Source organism: Halichoerus grypus, chromosome 4 (genome assembly GCF_964656455.1).
Source record: "Halichoerus grypus chromosome 4, mHalGry1.hap1.1, whole genome shotgun sequence".
NCBI classification, from domain to species: domain Eukaryota; kingdom Metazoa; phylum Chordata; class Mammalia; order Carnivora; family Phocidae; genus Halichoerus; species Halichoerus grypus.
In genome coordinates, this window is record NC_135715.1 from 122,161,187 (window position 1) to 122,182,314 (window position 21,128).

The window sequence follows — 21,128 nt, forward strand, 5'->3', positions numbered from 1 at the left end:
CTTTGATGCTGATTAGGATCAAGATGATGCTGCACTTTTGGAGCTGGTCCAAAGCACATATTAGTCACTTTAATCCGATGTGGAGAAACAAGCAAAGACATCTACGCAGAGAAAAGAACAATGGGTGGGGGAAAGGGGGGAGAGCAGAAGGGCACGGACCATCTGTAGAATAATTGAGACTCATATAAAAAGAAAAAATTCTCATCCAGATTAGCAAATGTCCAATAAACAAATTAAGGCTGATTTCCACAATATCTAGAATAGTTTTTTTTTTCATACTGCTGGTTAGAATCCATTAGCAAGTTGTGAAATCAATGTAGTAAATAGAGACCAGAATAAAAAAAAAATTGACTAGAAATTAGGACGCACTGCTGTATTGTTTTGTAAAAATTGTAATTCAGCTTTATTTTTAATATGCATGTGTGTATGCGTGTGTACTCAGTCATGATGTAAAATGTATTGCTGCGAGTAAAAAATGTTTTTAAAACACTGAAATAGAACATTTATGTTTATATAATCTCCAGGGACTGAGATTTTCCATTTTTTACTAGGCCATACTCATAAAGTAAGAGAATATTTGTTCTTGCCACCTGTTGTGCACAACAGTTCAGTTATTCAAGTTCAAAAAACATTTAAAAAAAATATCACTTGGCACACTTGTCCCTTACCATTTTCCTTATTCTCGAAAGGAAGATAAAGGTCACTCTAGATAACCACCTACACTTTTTCCTCCTACTGGTTGTTCCTATGTATATTTCTATCTTGTGTAAGTCCCTGACATCAAGTTACAAGTCCTAAAGCTCCAGCTCTCTTAGTGGTATTTACTTATAAGTATTAACCTATAACTTAAGGAGAGTAATCCATCAGGCACACTATGTTTTCACAGAGAGTACACCACCACACTCATCAATAGCTACAATAGTGGAAGGTTCCGAACTTGGCTTAAAATATCTCCTCAACTCATCCTGTCTACACGAGAATGCTTTTTCTCAAGTTCTTTCTCAGTATCCACTCTCTTCAAATTCCAAGTACCATCCCACATCTAATGTCCAGCTTTGTCTAAGACCACTCCTATGTTCCTTTAGCCTCTCTGTACATTTCCCATCAAACTCAAGGTTATTTTTAGAAGTTCAATTGATAATTCTTCCATAATTACCTAAAAAAGAAAAATAAAAAACTAGAGCAATCTTATTTTCTTTGTGTTATAATTTTTTTTTTTTAAAGTAAGCTCTACACCCATGAACTCATGACCCCGAGGATCAAGAGTACCATTCCCTACCAACTCAGCCAGCCAGGCACCCCAGAGTGATCTCATTTTCAACGTCATCCATGCAGCACAGAGGCTAGCGAAGACCCATCACTTTCACAGATGAGCAAGGCACCCAGTCATCAGGTATTCAAGCAGAAAAGGTCTACATGGCATGCCCACTCAAATCAGTCCTTAAAACCTATCAAAAGAGAAGTTCACTCTGGATTCCATCCATTTTCCAAAGACGTCATCCACATTCCACCTCTCCACATGAGCACTGCCTACCACAGTGTTTTCGCTGTCAACTATCTGTGAACATATGCAACAGGACAAAGTCAGTGTGGAGTCAATTCACCAACTAAACGAGTCCCAGCCATGCCCTCAGTATCACAGGATTCGATGCTCTGTAAGATATTAAATATGTGTTGAGATATTCTTCCCAAAAAAGGTTTTGCCCTTAAACCCAAAAACAACAGGAAGCATAAACTGAAAAGAATACAATAAATGTTTGTTGAATCCACTATGTTACAATATCAAGCATTAAAGGGGTATCAAAAAAAGTTCCGTCCACCTAGAGTGTCTTTCATCCCTTCTTCCCAAACTCATCCTTAAGGACCTCTGTGTCTGGTATCATCAGCTCTCAGGCTGCCTCCCTGATTCCCTAGAGTACTGGGCTTGTCTGCTTCTCTAATATGCAATCATCCATTCATTCTCTCAACAATTAAAAAACCATTTACTGACTGTGTGGTCTGGGCCGGGCATTGTGTTAGGTGCAAAACATATACAAAAGATGAATAAGACACAGTCCTTGCCCTCAAAGAGCCCAGTGAGGGAATTTTGAAAGGTTTTAAATCGGTGAAGGAGAATGAATGGTGTCGAACAAATAAATGGAGTGAATAACCTGAAGTCCTTGCCCTCAAAAAAGATCAATCAAGCCCCAGAATGAGTAGTAAAGATAAAACGCTAGGAAAAATGTCAAAAGGCAAAATCCAGGAAGCATTCCTGCACTGAGATTACTCTGAGCCCTGAGGATTTGGCTCTCCCCAAGAGTGGGGGGGGGGGGGGGAAGGGCAATGCAAAGGGACCGACTCCAAGGCTTGGCCTCATGATGAGAACGAGCTGAACCATCAGGACACCTATGCTAAAGGGGACCCCCTGAACTTGCCCCATCGTCCAAAAAACAAACTCCACCTCCCGCATGAACCTCGACAAAATCTGGAAAAACTAAAACTCAGAGTCTCTTTCCTGGTCACAGAAATAAAGGCCAAGTACCCAGAGCAAACAATGAAGCAACCCGAATGGGCAAAGTGGAATGTTGGTCAGAGACTGAAACCCAAAAATCAAACAAATGAGTAGTGGTGGCTCTGGAAAACAAAACTCTCATGGATCACAGAAGAGTCTTTAGACATAGAAACAAGCTCAGATTTCCCAAAATGCATATAAGAGCACAGGAATATTATTCGATGGGGCAGCTGGTTTGAATGTTGGGGGCAGGGAAGTATCTGTTTTAACTTCAAAAAGGAAGCTGCTGGGTCTCGTTAATTTTGGGAGCGTAAGTTCAAACAAAACTACCTCCCATCTGAACCAAAGGCCATGATTTGCCAACCACATCATCTCCATGAAGCTCTTTCAAAAGGAGTCCTTTAAATGAATGCCCCTTCCAACCGACAAATCCTGCTTTGGAACTTCTGATTCTTAAACTAGCACAGCAAGCAAGAACAGTCTATGGCCAACTGCTAAAAAAGAAGAGGTAAACCTTCCACTTGGTTCTTCTGAGAGCTGGAACTGGCCACAGAAAGAAACACAAAGTTCTCACTCCAAGAGATCAAAGAAGGCATTTTGTACCAGGAAACCGAATTCAAATTCTCATTTCCAGGAATAAAGCCACAGTGCCCGATACTTGCTTGGGAAAATAAAACAGGAGACTATGTGGACTCCCACTAAAATCTCTGATGGCTTCATTTCCCAGCCTTGCCAGTTTAACGCTGTCAACATTTTGCCCAGGCTTTGCTTTAACTAAAATACCGGCTTCCCAGTCTGAACGGTCATGCTTACCCACTGGGTAAAAATGAAAGCGTTGTTAACACTTCATGACAGCCCTTTTTGCCCCATCCTGAGCACTAGATGTATGCGACAAGGTGCTATTGAGAAGTGCCATCTTCAGCTCAGCCCCAGTCTCCCATAACCAGTCAGGAGAAACCTCGCTGCAGCCCTTGCTATTATTTGGGTCACAATATTGAAATGAGAGGGGAAGCAGAATATAGAAGAGGGGATATACCTCAATCTCATTCAGGTATGACAACAATCAGCTTGCTATAAAATTACCACCTGGGGTCTTATCAATCAGCCAACAGCATTTGCGTGCCTACTTTGCACGGGAACCAAGCTGCCTATGGTCTTAAGAGTGCAGTGAAATATTCCCCGAGTAGTCATTATGTTAACAGTCATGTGTTTAATTTTCTTTACCTTTTTACAAAAAAAATATGTATCGGGTGTGTAGGTTATAAAGTCTAAAAATAAAATCAGCACCTCTGAACCCACCACTCAACCCAAAAACCCAGAATGTCACCAATGCTATATGATCTACCTACCTCCACCACCCTGATCCCCAGGTCCCTGCAACACACACACACACCCCAGGTAATCATTGTCCTGAATCTGGGGTTTTATTGTGAGTATAAATGCATCTTTATGATTACCTCCCATTACTAACAAGTGAGTTGGCTTTCCAAATATAGCAATGATATATTGTTTCCTCTTAAAAGATGACATCTTTTTAGTTTTTCTAAGGTCAATCACTGCTTTAAAGAAAAATACTAAATAATTAATAGACTGACACTTAACCATGGTAAACTCATGAAGACGGTATATGAGTGAATGAAATTTGGCAAACACTGGCAAAAGGGGCTGAGAACATGGGTTCCAGAGTCTCACAAACTCCTGGTTCAAATCCCCACTCCACTACTGACTAGCTCTACAACTAGGGCAACTCGCTCAATTTCGGAAAGCCTGAATTTCTCATCATAAAAGAGTGAAATAATAAAACATATGGTTGCTGTGAAAATGTCATGAAAAATGTCATGAAAAATGTATGTAAAGAGCTGAGCACTGTGCCTAGCACATATCCAGTGCTCCCCCATCATATCGGTCACCAAATTCATTCAAAACACATCAAAGGGTTTTGCTACCATTAATAGTTTACTTCTCCCCAGTTTCTCACAAGTTGTGCCTTAGATCCCTTCAAATAAAAATAAATCAAGGGGCGCCTGGGTGGCTCAGTCGTTAAGCGTCTGCCTTCGGCTCGGGTCATGATCTCAGGGTCCTGGGATCAAGCCCCGCATCGAGCCCCGCATCAAGCCCCGCATCGGGCCCTGCATCGGGCTCCCCGCTCGGCGGGAAGCCTGATTCTCCCACTCCCCCTGCTTGTGTTCCCTCTCTCGCTGTGTGTCTCTCTGTCAAATAAATAAATAAAATCTTTTTAAAAAATAAATAAATAAATAAATAAATAAAGATGCTGGGATCCAACAGCAGAACAAGCACAGAAGACAGTTCCCAGTCCCAGCTCCTCTTTGTCTAATGTACTTTTTGCACGCGGACACACACACACACACACACACACACACACATTGATTCCATCTTCACCTCATGACCTTGAATAACAGGATCATTTTTCAAATGCATTTCTGCCCTGTTCCTTCCTCCCTCAGAAGGCTGGACTACTTGATCTAACCTTACCTAGAAGTCTATCATGATCATCACAATATTAGTTCAGTGCAATCTAGGGTAAGATAGAGGCATAGTCTCTATTTACTGATTCAATCACTGTTAGCTGTTCGGTGGACAGATGCAGAAAATTTGGTAAATCATTACTCTGAAAAAAAATCATTACAATGCTATTAATGGCATTAAGTTCCCACTTCTGAAATTAATTACATTCCTGAATAAGGCAGACTCCCCCACCTCTATTTGGCATCTTTAATATTCTTTTAAATTACTTAGAGATAACAAGAAACGTACCCAGGTTCAAATGATCACTCTCTTTCAAGGTACAAAAGTTGTAAAACCACTACCTAAATCAAGTCTTTATTTAAAACCCACTCTCTCCATTTCAAGAAAAATTCACCAAACCGCCGGAAAAGGAGAGTATGAACCCAGTCTCTCCCCATCCCAGCCCCTGATTTTTGCCATCTCTCCAGAATTTACTGCAACATCATTCACCACCTTTTGAGTATTTGCGTGAGGGGTGACAGTAGAAATGCTATTATCCACCACACAATTCCATCTATTTAAGACCTACACATTTCAGCTTCAAAAGACTTCCGTTTTGGTTTTTTGTTTTGTGTTTTTAGTTCCAGGCCAGAAAACAAAAACGACTGCCTCACACAAAAAAGTGATTTGGTCTTAGAAGCCAGGTGATCCAAGTCCTGTCCAGGCCTAGGACAACCTCCTGACCCCTGCGTCCCCACCAGTGAAACTGGTGCGGCCCACATTTCATACTTAAGCATACTGTAAAGCTGGATGGCGAGGCCAGTGTCTGAGGTCAGCACAAGTCTAGTGTCTGCTGGCTGCCCAAGCCCGGGCCCCCAGCCAGCCACCCACCTCCAGACACAAGTGCCAAGACATACTATAGTGTTTCCATTTAAGGCCTGCCACTTGGATCAGCCCATCTCTGAAATTTCTTAACACCACCTTTCCAGGAAGAATTTTTTTGGGGGAAAAGGGAGGTGGTGTCTATTTTTTGCCACCGCCTTCCCTTGGGCTGTCAGAGCAGTCTGCATCTCTGGGACAGGATTCTTTAAAACCACTGGGTTATATCTAAGTCTCAATTAGAGGGCCTCTTTTCAAAAATATACAAACTATGTATGAGATCAGTCTTTTTTCTCATCACCTAACTCCCATCACTAACACACTCTCTCACACACACACAACCCTCAAAAAAGAAAGCCCAATAAAATTAACAAATCCATTGATTACTTTGCTACCTCTCTCCAAAAGCCAAATTAAGCACAACTTTTAACCAAGACTTTTCTTCTGCTGCTAAGTGGAATGTTTTATTCCCTAAGTATCTTCCTCTACAGCTTTTCTCCCATGCAAAGAACGTTCAAAACTCCAGGGAAAGGAGGGGCGGTTGGGGGGACGTATCTGGCGCAAACTGGACAGACCTAAGCCAGCCTAGAACCCGAAGGAAGTTAGTGAATCCAGCGGCCCCAGAGGCCCACATCTCTCCCCAGCGCGCCCCAGGTTCTAGCCTCACTGTTTTGGTTACAGTGTTGAAGGAAGGGTTTTAAACTTGGCAAAGTACAGTGCAACATCTGTAACCACATTTGCCTTCTGGGGATCGGGAGATGAATCCCACATTCCTGGCTTTGAAGCTTTTTGAAACTGCAGCTAGGAAGAACGGAGGGCGGGAGGGAGTTGAGCAGAGTTTATTGGCTGTCTCTCCAGCAGAAAATTCCTCTTGGAAGAGACGGATATTTTGAGGGTGGGGGTGATTAGCCCATCCCTTTACTCTGTACCAAGCTCAGCTGGGAAGGTGAGCCCGTGGCCGGGCGACCAGATCGATTTACAAGTCAGCGGCGCACACCCTGAAGGAGTTCACTACACACACACACACACACACACACACACACATACACACAAAACACACACGCTGCAAGCCAGAGACCCCCCCCACTCCATGCCTCTGTCCTCTCCCATATCCCACCAGCAGTTCAGGCCCAAAGCAAGACAGTTTTGTTCCGCGGCTGCTTCCCCCATCGAGAGTGGATGAAGCCTGGGGGAGAAAGGAATGAAAGCGAGGGGGAGGCACCGCAGACGCCCACCCTCCCACCCCCAATCCCAGCCTCTCCTCCCGCCAGGCTCCCTCCTCCCTCGGTCCTCCCAGCTCCCGCGGCGCGGCCGGCGACCTGCCCTCACCTCTGGTCCCGCCGCGGCCGGGGCTGAGCCGGGGGAGGCGGAGTGCGAGCCAGCCGGGCGCTGCAGGTCGGCGCGGCGCGGCGCGGCGCGGCGCGGGGCGGGGCGGGGCGGTGCAGCCGGCGAGAGAGCCCGGAACTCTACGGGGCCGAGGGCCGGCGGCCGGCCCCGAGCGGCGGCCGCGGCGGCTGCAGCCGGGCGGTGCGGGCGGCCAGGGGCTCTCCAGCCCTAGGGTCGGCGCGGCTGGCTGAGGAACAGCCTGGCAGCGGCGGCGGCGGCGGCGGCGGCGGCAGCCACCCGGGGGGAAAGAGCCGGGGGAGGGAGGGGAGGCGGGGTGAAGAGGAGGAGGAGGAAGGGGAGGAGGGCGGGCGGAATAAACTTCCCGAGGCGCAGCGGCACGGGCTGGGAGGGCGGCCGCGGGCGGGGCGGGCGGCCCGGGGGGAGGCTCGCCCTAGGGGAGGCTTGCCCGAGGGGCGGCGGGGGAGACGGTCACAGAGAGTAGAAAAGTTCCCCCGGCGCGGAGGGGGAGGCTGCGGCGGCGGCGGCGGCTGCAAAGAGCAGGAGCCGGAGCGGGAGGAGCGGGAGGAGGAGGAGAAGGAAGTGGCTGCGGAGCGCTCGGCCAATGAGTGTCTGGAGCTGTGATTAACCAGGCAGCAACACATCATTTCCTCCCGGCGCGGATCCAGGGAGCCGGGAGGGAGAGGGAAGGCGGCGGGGCGGGGCCGTCCCCGCGCCCCCTGCAGGCGCCCGGCCGGGGGCGAGTCCGCCGAGCCCCACCGAGCCTGGCCGTGCCGCCCCCGGCGCGCCCGGCGCGGTCTGGCGGGCCCGGAGGAGGCTGCGAGTGCGCCGCCCGCGGGGCTTCTCAGAGGCGGGGCGGCGGCGGGGCAGGCCCGAGCCGGGCTCCCGCGGCCGGGGTGGGAGGAGGAGAGGCCGCGCGGCGCGGGTGAGTGCCCAGGTAGGCGCGGGCGGGGCCGTCTGGACAGCTCCCGGGGGCGCGCGGGGCGGGCGGGCTGCCTCCAGGGTCCCGCGACTGCGGGCGGCGCGCCGCTGGGGTCCTGCAGGTCGGCGAGAAGCCTCAGTGTTCTCATCCAGGCCATTTCTGACCTGCCTTCAAATCCCCTTCCACTTTGCTCATTTCCTTGCAAGGTCTGGGGTTATGCAAGAGCTTGCCATTTTCGCAGTCGGCCTCCTTGGCAATGAAAATAAGCGGGGAGCTGGGGGAGGAGGAGAGCGGGGGAGGGGGCTTCTGCAGTAATCTAGCCCTGTCCTAGGCGCCAGGGGAGCTTACTGTGGAAAGGAAGGAACATTCCCCGCCGCAGAAAGGCTGACAACCTCGGTCCTTAGATACACAAAAACACTCCAGTGTGCTAATATTATCCAGAGCATCAAAAAGGCATGCGGGGATCAAATTTTGCATGGTGCCTGCTGAGTGTAAGGAAAGCACCAAGCCATTTCCTCTGCCCTCTAGAAGCTTATAATGTGCAGTCCTATCACAAAGCAAAGTAAGAGCATGAAACCAATAAATGGGGATACCATAAAGTATTTTTATCTCTACAGGTTCATTCATGCAGCAGGCATTTATTACGTGACTGCAGTACTGCAAAAGGTTGCAAAGGAAATGGAAGATCTGGTCCCTGCAGGTCAGGAGTTTACAATCTAATTAGGAACATAAGGCACATACACATGAAACAGGTAGAAAATAATCCCCGGGTATTACATAAGCAAGAGGACAGTGAAGGCTGGGGGCATTTTTTTTGTAAGGGGAAAGATTTCTGTACCTGCATGCTTGCTTGGTGAGAATCAGGAGAGGAAATTCCAGGTCAATCAAGCCAGAGTGCCTATGTGTATCCTTGCTCTGTAAAACAGGTTTAGAACAGGGACCTCAGTGTCACTTGGCTGAAGCTCTGCCACTTATAAACTGTGTGACCTTGGGCATGTTTTTAACCTCTGTGAAGGCAATAAAGCCTGTCTCCAGATTTGTTGTGTGGTTCAAGTGAGATTACACTTACATGAAAGCTTCTTGAGCTGCTGTGTGAATGTTCCTCAATCTGGTACATTTGTGGAGTCCTCATTTTACCAGCCTCTTCTTGGTAACCTTTCTAGTCTTCCCTAGGCTGTAAGCTCCATGAGGGCAGGGACCAGGTTTGGTTGTGTTCACTGTGTACCATCATCATGCCTAGCAGAGTGGCACATGTGGGTGCCCAATAAAGGTTTGCTGAATAAGTGAATAAATGAACTAATGTATCCTGTTATGCTTTTAACTGTTCATTTTATCTGTTCCTTCAGTAGTGGTCTCATGTGACTGGTTCAATGCAAAGCCCTCTAACTCAGCCTTCCTGGGACTAACTTGTATTCCAGGAGAGTCTCTGGGAGGATTCTAGGTAGTTCTTGTGGCCTTGTAATATAAATTAATGATTGCACATGCATGCGTATCTGTGTAAAGCAGGAGGATGCACAAGGATACAGCCTGTCACACAAGCCCTGTCCGCACAAGCATACAGCCCAGATACAGTCCTTTGGCTTGGACACTTTAATCCAGGATTGTTCAACCTTGGTACTATTGACATCTTTGGCTGGATAATTGCCGTAAGATGTGTCCTCTGCATTGTAAGATGTTTTGCAGCATCCTTGACCTCTATCCATTAGACGCAAATAGGATGCCTTCTCTCCACAGTTGCGACGTTTAAAAATGCCTCCAGACATGGCTAAATGTCCCTGGGGGGCAGAATTGCCCCCTGTTGAGAACCAGTGCCTTACCCCGACATCTCATCCACTGATCTAACTATGGTGGAGAAGTCACACAAGTAAAGTAACTTGAAAGAAATACATCTTCTGTTATTCCAAGATTCTTAGATCTTTTCCATCATATGTTTCCAGGAGCACGACTCTTGTTAATTAATTGCCTGCTGCATTGTGAATTGGCATCTCTTCTGTTTTCTGCGTATCCTCCTCCTTTACACCCAGATCAACATGTTCATTTCTAAAAGTCAACAGCTTTCAACAACTATTAGGAAACAGAGTCTTGAGCAACCTAAGAGTCCTGTATAATATTCTCCTATAAAATATGGAGAATTCATTCCATAAAATTTTGCAGAAAGCTTCGCTCTTATAATTAAGCCCTTAGACTTACCACTGCCTCTCTGCACTCAGATTGTAAGTAATACAGAATATAAATTGTGCTTTTTAGAAATTACTGCATTTAAAATATTTAAGGAGCTACTTTGAGTGATTTTCTTTCATCTTGAAGCCATCTCTTTTTGGTTCTAGAAAGAGTTTCCCTTTCTTAGTGATATAGAGACATAGCTTATTAAAACCTATAGAGCAAAAATCAGCTTAGTTATACATACCAGCTTCCAGAAGCAAGTTCTTTAGGAGAATATTAGGATGTTTTAGAGCTGGTGTTGATGAAAATCCTGATGGATTGATGTGCTGCAGTTCAATTACTAAAGGTTTCTTGAAGAAAAAGATTAATGGTTGAAGGAATGAACTAATTCTGATAAGTCTGTTCACTCAGTCTGGGCATGTAGAACCAACCAAAAACCCTGCTCCTGGCAGGCGACAGCACTGTGTTTACAAGGTGAGCAGACATTTTTGTTCAGCAAGACAATGTCCTCTGTCTCTTTAAATAAAGTTATTTGAAACATTGCTTTTATAGTTTTGTTCATATTTCGTTTGGGTTTTACAGTTGTGTAATGGTTACAAGCATATGGAGATTAGTTTACATCTAGTTTAGTGATTATTCACGCTTAAGTTGAGCGTTGAAAACGAGGTAGGCATCCAAACTGCTTAGAAAAAGGGCAAAGTTTGAGGGTTGGATGTGGTTTATGGGAAAGCAATTTCTGTTCTGTTAGACTGGAAATAGGACACATATTCCAGGGATCCCCAAGTTCTCTATGAAATCCATGAAATTTGTGTTTTTGCTTCCATTACAATATTTTTAAAAGAAATTAATATGTTAAATTAATATGCATATGCTGGATCATATGAATATCATGTAGCCATGATCCCACTACCCTTTTTTGCTCTGGACCTATAAGAATATGCAGTTTATTTAAATGGTATTTTAATAAAAATAAGGCATCACTGAAGGTCTGTGAGAATTGTTTTCCTTTTAAAGGTGTCTATACATTCCTCAAGTGTGAGAAATACTGACCCGGCTGCATCATAACTATTCTTGGAGAATGGTGAATTTATTGAATGGTAATAACCTGGAATTTATTCCTAATCCTGAGGCCATAAGAAACCATTATTATATTCCAAAGACGGGAGTGACTGGATCAGAGTAGTAGTAGGGGGTGGAAGAGAAAAATAATAATCTTAAGGGTCGCTAAAAATCCTATCATGCCTGGCACCCTTGCCCCAAAAGGTAAACATTTAACCAGTCAGGACAGACATTTGTTTATCTTCCAGTTAAACTTTCCCAGGTGTATGAATGACTCATTAATTGTTCATTTCATACAAGACCTTATTGGCCATCCACCATATTCAGGGAACTGTGGGAGCTGCTCAGGGAGTCCTCAAACTGCCTACAGTTACTCCCCACTGGGAAAGTTAATCCAGACACTCTTAGCACAGCAGGTTACATGCAAACCAGTGTGCGACTCTCGGCCAGCCATGTGATAAAAGAGGCATTACAAAACTATTGCAGAAAGCAAAGATTATTCATTAAACAGTGTTGAGGCACTTGGAAAAAATCCTGTTAGTGCTCCCTTTCACACAATTCCTGAAAATATTTCCAGAAGGAAAAAGAGTTAAATATTTTTTCATTATAAATTAACTCAAAGCAAATATAGGTAGATACCTATCTTTAGATGGGAAAAGGACTTTGTAAGTAAGAGCTATGGAAAAAATAAATACGATTGGTTGACTTGACCATGTAAAAAATTTTCCCTAATTTTTTTTTTTTTTTTTAGGAAACAAATATAAGGAGGGGAAAAGCCAAGTAGTGAAGCTACCCACAACCTATACTCAAAGGGTTAAAAATCTTTAACATATCGGGGCGCCTGGGTGGCTCAGTCGTTAAGCGTCTGCCTTCGGCTCAGGTCATGGTCCCAGGGTCCTGGGATCGAGTCCCACATCGGGCTCCCTGCTCGGCGGGAAGCCTGCTTCTCCCTCTCCCACTCCCTCTGCTTGTGTTCCTGCTCTCGCTATCTCTCTCTCTGTCAAATAAATAAATAAAATCTTTAAAAAAAAATAAAAAAAAAAAAAAAAAAAAAAATCTTTAACATATCAAAAAACCTTTATGAATCAACAAAATGCACCCTTTAATAGAAAGTTGATCAGATGTTTTGAATAGACTAAATTATTACATATGAACATTAGGAAAAAAATTTAAAATTCAAGAAGAGGGAATGCAAACAAAACTCAGATAAAATATTTCCGACAATGTGTCAGCAAATGAACATATCCTCTCTTATTAAGATTGACTTTATAAAGGACACTCAGTTGTTGTGGAGAGTGTAAATGGGAAAACAATTTCTTAAAGATAATTAGGTGACAATATATCAAACCCCTTAAAAATATGTATACCCTTTGACACTGTAATCCCATTTCAGAAATTTATGCTACGAAAATAATCATCAATTACTCAAAGATTTGTATAAATTGATAATCATCTAGTAATTTTGGAAATGCCAGCAATAAAGCATAAGCTGAAAAAAATAGAATATAAAGGTAATATTCTAATTCAATAACCCTTATAAACACATGAATTCCACACGTTCACATATACACTAAGATGAAAAACTAGAAGAAAATATTCCAGGATATACAGCAATTATCTTTGGATCATGGATATGGTTGACTTTTATTTTCTTTTTTACACGGGTCTGTGTGTTCCAACTTATCTGTAACATATTACTTTTATAAGCAGAAATAAAAAACATTATAAAAGTAGAAAGGCAGGGTGCCTGGCTGGCGCAGACGGTAGAGTAGGCAACTCTTAAAAATTATTTAATTAATTAATTAATATAAAAGTAGAAATGCACATATTTAAAAGGGTCTGACAATCATGGAACAAAACCTAGCTGGTGAAGATTGCATGTGAATTTATACTTGTGAAGTGGGTGGTAGGGTGTAGAAAAAGGAATTCAGATTTAGCATTTTTGTGCTCTTGCAGGTAGGTCCATTTCTTTCAGATAATCATTTCCTGGAGGGCTCACAGGCTTATCTTTTTGCCTGCATCTCAGTCTGTGACCCATTTCCTTAAAACCTTGAGGGCTAGATGCTCATCAGGACTGTCCATGGTCTTGCTCACATTCTAAAGCTGCTTGAGTTTCTAATTTACTTAACTGTGGTTAATTTAGCTACATTGTGGAGATGTGGATTTAAAAAGCTAGTCCTGTGGATGAATGCCCTCAGGACTATCAAATTAATTTCTTCCTCAAATTAAACAAATATATTTCAAATATAATTGTGTGGTTCTTGGTAGAATCCAACATCGCAGAGGCTTTTCCTTTTTAGGGAACATTCTTTTGCCTGATTGGTCCCTCAGAGCACTGGCATCATGAAGACATTTTCATGGATAAGAAATCAAATTAATTTTCCAAGTCCTAGTGTAGCCCCACTCTATCAATATCTAAAATCTAAAGGCTTCCTTTTTATTAACCTACTTTTGTTTAATGAAACTCCAGAGATCAGCTGCTAAGGTTAATTACATATAGCAGAGAACTAGCTGTGTGACCTTAGGCAGGTAACTTCAGATTGTAGAGCCTAGCTTCTCCTCAGGTGTAATAAAGTAAGGGGTGGGTTGCATCTTGGAGGTCTCTTCGTTTTGAAATTCTGTGACTTGAGTTGGAATTCCTAAAGAAGTTTATTATCTGGAGTTGCCGATGCTGCATTTGACACTCCTGGGGGTGGGGAGCTTAAGACTTCTAGGAACTGATGGCCAGGGTGATGGGAATAGAAGGACCATGTAGAGAAATGGCCATAGAGAGGACTGAGATAGCCTGGTCCGATCATGCAGGTCTCAGAACTGTGCAAGGAAGTGATTAAAAGAGCTTAGCAAGGGAGTGAGTGACAAGCTTGCGTAATATCACTTATCATTACACCAAGACATCTATATCCCTTCATCAACAAGATTTCCCCCATGATTATTTTGTTTAGAAAAGAGATACAAAATATGCAAGTGCAAATGGATATATTGTATAGTGACAAGTAAATTCCAGAACTACCAGCTTCCCAGCCACCCACTTCTCTCTCCTTAATGTCAGCTTCTCTATATCCTTACAGAAATGGGGTAGACATATGAAACCATACCTGTATTCCCTTTTGCCTTAACCGACTGAGTCACCCAGGTGCCCCTGATTATACTTTCTGATTATAAAGTTATACATGTTGTAATTAAAAATACTTTTCAAATGGGGACACCTGGGTGGCTCAGTCGGCTAAGCCTCCAACTCTTGATCTTGGCTCAGGTCTTGATCTCATGGTCATGAGTTCAAGCCCTGCATTGGGCTCCACGCTGGGCATGGAGCCTACTTAATTAATTAATTAGCTAGTTAATTAATTAATTAATTTTGGGGCACCTGGGTGACTCAATCAGTTAAGTGTCTGACTCTTGAGTTTGGCTCAGGTCGTGATCTCAGGGGTGTAAGATTGAGCCCCATATCAGACTCTGTGCTGGGCCTGCTTAAGATTCTCTCTCTCCCTCTGCCTCTCCCATCCCCTCTCTCTCCCTCTCTAAAAACAAAATAAACAAATACTTTTCAAATGGCACGCATGGTATGATCTGATTTTTATTCTTTAAGCAAGTATGTATGATGCACAGAAATGAGTTTGTAAGGCTATGGACCAAGATACTGGCAGTGGAAATCGTGGGATGGTAGCAATGCAGGTAATCTTTTTGGTTTTTATAGCAACTTTATTGAGATATAATTCACATACAATACAATTCGCCCATTTAAAGTGTACAATTCAGTGGTTTTTAGTATAGTCACAGAGCTGTGCAAACATCACTACAATCAATTTTAAAACATTTTCCTCATCCCCAAAAGAAACCCTATACACATCACCATATTTATACTTTTTATTCTTGTGTTGTATTTCCAAAACATTCTGCAGTGCTTGTTACTTTTATAATTAAACAAACAAATCTATTAGAAAAAAATAAAATAATGCAATATTCACTGTAAAAACCTACAGAGGAAATACAGAAAAGTATTTCAAAGAAGGTAAAGTCACTTAATTTTACTATTTCCAATATAAATAGATACAATATTTTAGATAATTTTCTCTTGGTCTTTTCTGTGCATATTCACATATTTTATAGAAATACACATCATTTTCTCTTACTCTTCTTAGTTATATTATGAGCATTTTCCTAGGTCATTAGATATTCTCTGAGAGTATGATTTTTGACTGATTTAAACCCCTGAATATACCACAACTTTTGACAGCATCTCATTGTTTCCTTAGGATTGATTCCTACAAGTAAGAATCTAGGTCATATTTCCAACTGCTAGGTGGTTTGAACTGTCCAACCCCCCACACCATTTTACCATCTCTGTTAGCACCCTCCCTATCATCCTTGCCAATTTGGAAATTTAAAAAATTCTGTTTTAATTTACACTTACTTGATTGCTAATAAGTTAGTACCTTGCTCATAAGTATATCAACTGTGTGTAGTTTTCTAATCTTCTTTTTAGTTAATGCCCTTTGCCTATTGTTCCATTGGAATGTTAGTGTTATTTTTATTGATAAGAATATAAAGAGCCTTCTTTTTTTCTTTCCTGCTGAGCACTGAGCAGGTAGAAATTCCAGTCTATAAACAACTTTTAAAGACTAACTTGGTTTCCAGTCATTGTTTCTCACATCTTTGTAGTGGAACTGGCTGCCTTTCTTTAGGGGGACTCTTCATTTCTACTGTACTGAAGAAACTGATGGGGATGAAGTAGGGACCAGTCTGTGAAGTTCCTAATATTTTGATAAAATGGTTGCTTGCCAATTTCATTCTAAAGCTCCCCAAAATAGGGGCACCTGGGTGACTCAGTCGGTTGGGTGTCTGACTTCAGCTGGGTCGTGATCTTGGGGTCCTGGGATGGAGCCCCCCCATCGGGCTCCACTCAGCAAGGGCTGCTTCTCCTGTTCCCTCTGCCCCTCCCCTTGCTTGTGCTCACACACACACTCTCTCTCTCTCTTTCTCTCTCTCATATGGATAAGTAAAATCTTTAAAAAATAAAAATAAAAAAATGAAGTTTCCAAAAATATATTATATTTACCACCAATAATATAAAAACTGCCTTAATAAGCTTTGATTTTCCCAAGTAGCCAGATAGGTTGTGTTCCACCAAATTCATCCATTCCTATAAAGGATAACATCAATGCTGGGTCAAACAGCATCAGGGTGTATAAGATGCACCCAAGTCTCACTTCACTGTTTTTTTTTTTTTAAAGATTTTATTTATTCGCTTGACAGAGAAAGACACAGCGAGAGAGGGAACACAAGCAGGGGGAGCAGGAGAGGGAGAAGCAGGCCTCCCGCTGAGCAAGGAGCCTGACGCAGGGCCCAATCCCAGGACCCCAGGATCACGACCCAAGCCGAAGGCAGACACCCAACGACTGAGCCACCCAGGCGCCCCATCACTTCACTTTTCTATCTGACAAGCATGAGTGTTTACACCAATGAACAGTCAGAAGTCTAACTCTGACTCCGTTCCTCCTAGTGTTACAACACAGAGCACTAAAGGTTGTCAGACCCTCCAGTTTCTAACAGAGATCCCATCTGGAACAAAGGAAGTAATTGTATCATTCTCTAAACAGCTAAAGATGTTCTACTGATCACATCTAAGAAACTGGAGTTTTAAAATGTGAACTATGAAAACATCTGAATCCCTTCATAATGAAAAGGACCTTGGAAAATAAAAGAAATTCACAAACAGCAAGGAAAAGGTGTTGATGACAGTTATTATTCCTGGATAGAAAATGGCCATGTAACGTATTTGATTAAAAAAAAAAAAGAGGAAAAAGACAATTTATTGATCTGGGTGAACATAGAGCAACCTCATATAGAGCTGAGATGAGCTTTTGATTTAGACAGGCTTACTCTATTGCTGCTAAAGGTTGGGGTTCCCTGTTGACAAATCAAGTGTAGATTTGTTGACAAATCTGCTCTGTTCATCACAAGTTCTTCCACTGTGAGTTGTCTGCCTCTACTTGATTTGCAGTTATGTGTTAGACATCGGTAAAATTTGATAACCAGAACACAGCTTTAATTCGATATTATTTGATTTTAAAAATCAAAACAAAAATGGCTTTATATTTTTACAGCTATCACTATCCAGCCTTTGAAATAGAATGATGGGATTTTCTTTTCTGAAGAAAATTTAGAAATAATTTAATACAGCTTCCACTTTTTCTTTTTCCCTTTTTTTTTTTTGATTTCATGATATTAGTACTTTTTTTTTTAAGATTTTATTTATTTATTTTAAGGAGAGAGAGAAGCTCTCTCTCGAGTGCTCCAGTCAGTAGAGGGGCAAAGGGAGAGAGAGAGGAAGAGGGAAAGAATCCCAAGCAGACTCTGTGCTGAGTACAGAGCCCAACTTGAGGCCCAGTCTCACAACCCTGAGATCATGACCTGAGTGGAATCCAAGAGTCAGACGCTTAACCCACTGAGCCACCCAGGCACCACATATTAGTGTTTCTTTTTTAATGCAAAGTTTCAAACATCAGCAAAAAGAGAAAAAAATAGAATAATGGACCCCATATACCTATGAGCTGGTTGAGCAATGATCAAGATTAGCCTGGACATGCTCCCCCACCCCCCACCCACCGGCTTTTGGAAATTATTTAAAAGTAAACTTGAGCCATCATGTCATTCCATTCCTACGTATTTCAGCAAGCATCTCTAAAACATAAGGACATTTCTTACCCAGCCATAATGCCATTATCAAGTCTAACAAAATTAATGATTACTCAGTATATTCAATTCACAGTTCAGATTCTAATTGCATAGATTTTTCTCAAGAAGTCTTTTATCAAATCTGAACCCAGACAATGACTATATATATCATTTGATTCTTTGGCATTTTATGAAGTCTCCTTTAATTTTGAGATCAATTAGTCCTCCCCCACTTCCCCAAACTCCACTCAGTTTTGTTGGTGGTGATGGTGGTGGTGGTGATGATGCCATTGATTTGTTGAAACCAGCTCAATGGGCTTCACCTCCATTTTACTTTCTAACTGTTGAAGAATACAGGCTTGGATAACTTGAGTGAATTCCCCCAAAAGAGGTGGTTAATCGATACAGAATAGAATCTCCTGATCCCATTCTATCACACCTTTCCCATATACCATGTTGCCATGCCATAGTTTTACAACATCTCTGATGTTAGCATTCTGATGATTCAGAAAACATTAGGAACATTTTAAACTCAACTTCTTCCATGTTTGTTTATATTTAAAATTCCTAGTTATCTTCTAAAAGTTAGTTAGGATTTAGAATTTGCAGTTGGCTTTTCCCCAATATCTGGCCTGTTGAAGTTACTTCATAAATGTTATTTTCTGAAAATATGCCAAAACTAATTCAGAAACTCAAGTTTTCCAAAAAGAAAACAAAACAAAACAAAAACTCTCATAGCAGACCAGTAAAGAGAGCTACTGCTTTCACTGAGAGTGGGTAGCAAAACTACTCCAACAAAATTGCGTAGACACATATGCCAAAAATTAGAATCAGGCATTAAAAACTTAGAAAACCTCAAAGACAAATTGACTTACCATAGCTCTTTTAGTTAAGCAGGGCTTATATTTTTCTATCCGTGATGCAATTAGTATATGAAATAAAGTGTAATCATTGGTACTTTATATGTTCCCAGGAAGCATGAATGTGGAGAGGACGCTGGGGAATTGAGGGCTGGGAACACATCTTTCCTCATCCATTTCTTATAGCCTCCAGAGAAGATGGGGAGAAGAAACAAAAACTTAAATCCATTTCAGTGGCTCTGGCTTTGTCTTTTTTAACAAGTCAACCAACAAATCGTTTCTTTAAAATCAATTTTAGCTATTAGAGACTTTAATTTGCGTATGCTCCATGCATTCTTCCTGTGTTCTAGAATTCTGATTAGGAATTTTTGCTTTCAAACACCACAACTTCCTCACATAAAAATGAAAAATTCGTGGCTACATTTTCTCCTCAGTCCTTATTAGCCTGCTAAAACAGGGGTCACCTACCACTTTCTGGAATTTGTTTATTTCAGCCCTTAAATACAACTGAAGAGATTTTAAAATATTACTTGTTACAGTGGAATGGATTCTGCATGGTTGCTGCTGAGTCTTTTTTTTTTTTTTTAGAAAGAAGGAGAAAAAACCACATTGTTTTGAAAAAACATGTTTTTAAAATAATTTTATAGATTGCAGATTTTGTAAATGATCATGTTAATTGTTGGGAGGGGGTTCCCAACCTTGTTAATGTCCCCTTAGCATTAGGCTTTTGTTCCCCAGCGTTGAATATGTCATTTTCTCCCACAGACTGCATTTCTAGGGGTATAATTGCTGTCTCCATGTAAAAGACAACTCATGTGCATAAATTTCCACTCACTGAAACAAGACTCTGCCTCCCCTAATTTTAATGCAGATGTGATCCAGGGGGTAGAGTTACACTTACTTCCCCAAGCAAAATGAAACAGATTACACATTAAATATTGTCTTTGGAACCAGGTGCACAGAAACAACCAATTACCTAGACAGCTCATCAAGTCCTGATATGTTTACCACATTGTTTTTTGTTTTCTCTTTAAACATTTGGTGAATTATTCTGGGGCTTTCATTTCTCTATAATGAACAGAATATGCTTATTAATAAAGGCCCTTTTGTGTGATTCACTAACAGTTGACTCACAAAAGCCTTTAAAACCATGTCTGAAAGTTTCTGAACTGAACTTGTGTTCCCATGAAGACAAAGCCTTATTACTACAAAGAGGTTATCCTGCTTCTGGTTCATCTTCTTTGATAAATAATGGATATCCAAAGATGACTTAAAGGAGAAGGGGTGTGAAGTTGGGAAAAAGAGAGATGGAGGAAGGTGCTTCTGTTCCCCCTTTAGATATTCTGAGTTGCTCATACTTAAGTAACAGTATCCATATTATCAAGTTTTGGTCACTGCTCATTATAGCCTCTTAAATTTTTGTGGGTATCATTACTTCTTTGGGGTTTTTAATTAATCGCACATGCTGATGAATTCAAGGGCTCTTTCAAGACTTGTTCCTGTTATTCCAAGAGATTTTTACCACTTCCTGAGGAGGGGCTGTTTTAGATTTCCACAAAGTCATTAACCTCCCAAAGAATGCGAAGAATAAATAGAATGGGATGGCCACAAAGATGTAATGGGTGCAAACTCTTAGGAAGGTCGGAAGCAGGGGGCTCTGTGGGGGGCACGCCTGACAGCCAACTGAGGGGAGGGAGGATTGGGGAGAGGGAAGAGGAAGATGTTCTTGGAAACCTTATGTAAAGCCTTAGTGGTGAATGGCTTGGAGATCAACCATCTGCTGGTGGAGTTGTTATGCAGGACTGACTTATTGAGAGTATCCCAGCTTTTAAACTGTGCATCCTCTGAGCTTCCGTTGGAAGTTAGGGGGAGCTCTAAGCAAAGTAGGTGAACATATACAGCAGAAAACTATATGTGTGTGTATGTGACCGGGTTGCAGAAACTGAGTGTAGATTTTATGTTTTTCTTTTTAATAAAACAATTTGAGACGTTTTAGAGAAGATGAAACTTGCAGGTGTGGGAATAGAAAAAAACTTGAAAAATGGAGAACGCTGCAAGTTACTCTCATATGTTATGGTCAAATTGGAAGTTGCTACAAGATGTGTGGAGGGCAGTTTGACATTATATTGCAAAATTACAAATGCAGGCACCCTATGACCTTGCAATTCCATTCTAGAAATATTTCCTGCACATATCCTCACCCAACTGTGAAATGATGTATGTACAAAGTTTTCATTGCAGCGCTAACTGCAAAAATAAGAGGTTGAAA

General features: G+C 42.1%; 1 protein-coding gene and 1 long non-coding RNA gene across 5 annotated transcripts in view; one reads left to right on the forward strand and one right to left on the reverse strand.

Moving 5' to 3' along the window:
* Positions 1-7,285, reverse strand: part of ACVR1 (activin A receptor type 1) — a 123,016-nt gene extending 115,731 nt beyond the window's left edge. Inside the window, exon 1 of the mRNA XM_036077717.2 lies at positions 7,166-7,285. The gene's annotated coding sequence lies outside the window, so the exon portion shown is untranslated. The remainder of the gene's footprint in view (positions 1-7,165) is intronic.
* A 580-nt stretch (positions 7,286-7,865) lies between these two features.
* The window catches only part of LOC144381614 (uncharacterized), a 55,953-nt gene continuing 42,690 nt past the window's right edge, over positions 7,866-21,128 (forward strand). Inside the window, exon 1 of one of the 4 annotated variants that reach the window (XR_013447150.1) lies at positions 7,866-8,117. This is a non-coding gene — a long non-coding RNA (uncharacterized LOC144381614). The remainder of the gene's footprint in view (positions 8,118-21,128) is intronic. The other 3 variants (XR_013447149.1, XR_013447146.1, XR_013447147.1) reach the window with 3 other exon arrangements.